Here is a 3,960-nt window from a genome sequence, read left to right on the forward strand (position 1 = left end):
GAGGTAAAATGGAGTGGGAAGAAAGGGAATTGGGGAAGGTCTATGACATGTCTAGAAATTTTTAATTTTTTAAAATGCCTATTTTTGAGAGAGAGTGAGGAAGAGGGAGAGAGCATGAGTGGGCAAGGGGCAGAGAGAGAGAGATACACACAGAATCAGAAGCAGGCTCCAGACTCTGAGCTGTCAGCACAGAGCCCGATGCGGGACTCGAACTCACAAACTGTGAGATCATGACCGGAGCTGAAATCGGTCGCTCAACTGGCTGAGCCGCCCAGGTGCCCTATCTTGAGATTTTTTAAAAATAAACTCTCATACCATAGCTACATTTTTCCCCTAGAAAAAAAAAAAAAGATATATTAGTAAAATAATTTGTTGGAGGAGGTCTCAAATTTACTGTAGTTTCTTCTTAATAATTACAACATTTCTTAGGAGACAATATATGAAGGGAATAATCTAAACGTTGTTAATAATTTCTCCAGAAGTCTCAGCGCATAATCAGGTTTTTTACAAATGGACTTCGATATGTATATTAGGTGGACATTTGGGAATCGTTCTTACATAAACGTACACATCTTCATGTCATAAACTTACAGGGAATGTCGAAAAAAAAAATAGGCTGTATGCTCAAAAGTAATGGATGAAGTTCTTGCGTGTATTCTCCCCCACTTACAAAGAGAAGACGCCCACTGACGACTGGTTTGTTGTGCAACGTAGGCGGCCACCAGGGGACGCTGTTTAGTACTCCATATTTGTTTCTCCTTTCTAAGAGAAATTACAGAAAGTTAACGGGGAAGAAAAGAGTTGGGAAGAGAAATGTGTATCTCTGGGTGGAGGAGGTTTTAATCACTTAACTGCTCTCATCACTTGACACAGTAACCCTGTGGATTAAGCATGAAGATGTGACATTAAAAGTTTCCACGTTTTACCCGATTTTGTGGGTCGTTTTGCACGGCTTCACATTCATAGAACACGAAAACAATTTTTTTTTTTATTATGGAAGAATACTTGACAATTAAAAACTGTATATATTAAGGGGGACAATTTGATGAGCCACACAAACGTTGTGAAATAATCGCTACAACCAAGCTAACATGTCCACTAACATGTCCTCTAACGTGTCTAACTAATGTGTGTGTGGTGAGAAGACCGAAGATCTACCCTCTCAGCAAAGTTCAAGTACACCTTCATATGTTGCTAATTATAGTCACATTGGTACATTAGATCCGCAGAACGACTTTATCTGGCATTTTCTTTATCTATTCACATATTGTCCGACACTTAGGTTGTTTCATATCTTAGCTATCATGAATAACGTTGCAATGACCTTGGGAGGTGCAGATATCTCTCCAAGATCTTCATTTCATTTTCTTTGGATATATAACCCAATGAGGGATTGCAGGCCTATAAAGTAGTTCTATTCTTAATTTTTTGAATAGCCATGCTGTTTTTCACAGTGGCAGTACCAATTTACGTCCCACCAACAGTGGACAAGTCTTCCCTTTTCTCCACATCTTCGCCAATACTTGTTACGTTTTGTTTTTTGGATAATAGCTATTCTAACAGGTGGGAAGTGATGCCTCCTCATGGTTCTGCTTTGCATTTCCCTAATAAAGTGAAGCTGAGCATCTTTTAATATAGCTTTTGTTCATTTGTATGTTTCCATTAGAGAAATGTCTATCCGGATTCTTTGTCCATTTTTTAAAATTAGGTTATTTGGTTTTTTTGCTATTGAGTTGAATGAGTTCTTACATATTTTGGATACTAACCCCTTATCATATATATGGTTTGAAAATATTTTCTCCCATTCCAGAGATTGCCTTTTCACTCTATTGATTGTTTCCTTGGCTGTGTCGAAGCTTTTTAGTTGGATACAGTCTGATTTGTTCACTTTTGCTTTGGTTGCCTGTGATTTGGTACCATAAGCAAAAAATAATTGCCCAGATCAACGTCAAGAAACATTTTGCCTACCTTCTTCCAGTAGTTTTGTGGCTTTGGGTCCTTCATTTAAGTCTTTAATCCATTTTGAATTGATTTTTGTATGTGGTATGAGATAGGGTCCAATTTTATTCTTCTGCGTGTGGATATCCAGTTTTAACACCATTTCTCCATTTTGTGCTTTTTGGCAGCTTTGCTTAAGATCAGTTAACTGGATATGTGTGGATTGATTGCTGGGCTCTCTGTTCTGTTCCACTGGCTTATATGTCTATTTGTATACCAGCACTAGGCTGTTTGGATTGCTGTAGAATTGTATTATTTTGAAATCAGGAAGTGTGATACCTCCAGCTTTGTTCTTCTTGTTTAAGGTCACTTTGACTACTCGGGGTTTTGATAAGGATTACACTGAATCTTTTCATTACTTTGAGTAGTATGGACATGCTAACAATATTAATCCTGCCAATCCATGAACACAGGATGTTTTTCCGTTCACCTGTGTCTTCTCTGGTTTCCTTCGTCAATGTTTTATAATCTTTACAGTGCAAGCCTTACATCTCTTTGGTTAAGTTTGTTCCGAAGTATTTCATTATTTTGTCGCTGTTTTGAATGGGATTGCTTTCTCAATTCCATTTTTTGGATAGTTCATTGTCTGTTTAAGGAAACATAATTGACTTATGTCTTGACTTCGTATCCTGCAATGTTACTGAATTTATTAGTTCTAACAGATTTTTGTTGAGTCTTTAGGGTTTTCCACATATATGATCATACTTTCTGCAACCAGATAATTTTGCTTCCTTTCTGATTTGAATGCATTTTATTTCGTTTTCTTGTTTAAGTGCTCTGGCTCGGCCTGCCAGCAATATTTTGCAAAGAAGTGGTGAGGGTGAGTATCCATGCCTGTATCAGACCTTAGAGTGGAAGCTTACACTTTGTCCCCATTGATTATAAAGTAAGTTGTGGGCTTTTCATAGATTGCCTTTATTGTACTGAGATAAGATCCCTCTATACCTACTTTGTGGAGCCGTTATTGATTTTTAAAAGCATATATTTTGTTGATTCCCAGTAAACTTTAACAAACTATGTATTAGATGGAAAGCATACAAAATTGCCAAAAGGAGACCTTGTTAAAAACCAAAAATGGCAGCTTTGCGCAGTGGCAGTATCGTAGCCAATGAGGTTTATCCGAGGCGCGATTATTGCTAATTGAAAAACCAAAAATGGCAATTTCATACAGTTCAAGGTAATACTTTTGTATATCAATAGGTCTATCAAATCACTCCCTAACCCTCCCCCACCAAATGCCAACGAATCAATACAAATCCTCAGTTAATTAACAACTTGCTTCCCCTAATCTTAAAATAAGGTATTTCTGATCCTATAGTGGTAAGAACCCCAAACCACAAAAATTCCTGTCGGGATTCAAGTTGGATAGCATCTATTTATATATTTAATTCAAGGATAATGGACATGCTTATATAATTCGTATTTTTATCCACTTACATAACTTATCTCTCCATTTATTTAACATTTCTTTTAACATAATTGTACAACCTCTATAAAGATCTTGCACTTTACTTGTTAAATTTCTTCTTTAGTATTTTCTTTCTTGGATGTTTTAGTAAAGGCTGTCATTTAAAACATTATATTTTCAAAATACTTGCTGCTGGATTATATAAATGCAATCAATTTGGGGGTTGCCATTTTATCTTGATAAATTTTGCCAAGATCTAGAGTAATTCTATTTATTTGTCTCTAGAGTCACGGGCCTTTTCAGATGAAAAACTGTAACATTTGGGATGATGACAGTATAGATTTTACCTTTCTATCCTTGTATAATTTATTCCTTTATTTCTTTACTCAGTTTTAAGTAACCCATGTGTTTATTTCTGTGGAGTCCCCTCTATCATATTTATTACCTATTTCTGTGTAATTAACTTTGGCCACCAAGTTAATGAGAAGTAATTAATTAAACACTGGGTACTCTTAGACTGCTCATATTTAGATATATGTGTATGCATAGAAAGA

At 36.1% G+C, this 3,960-nt stretch overlaps 1 pseudogene; it reads left to right on the forward strand.

The window, feature by feature from the left end:
* The first annotated feature begins 3,077 nt into the window (after nucleotides 1-3,077).
* On the forward strand, nucleotides 3,078-3,199 carry LOC131513368 (U4 spliceosomal RNA; annotated as a pseudogene).
* Nucleotides 3,200-3,960: the final 761 nt, after the last annotated feature.

The sequence above is a fragment of the Neofelis nebulosa genome, chromosome 5, assembly GCF_028018385.1.
Source record: "Neofelis nebulosa isolate mNeoNeb1 chromosome 5, mNeoNeb1.pri, whole genome shotgun sequence".
Classification (NCBI taxonomy): Eukaryota; Metazoa; Chordata; class Mammalia; order Carnivora; family Felidae; genus Neofelis; species Neofelis nebulosa.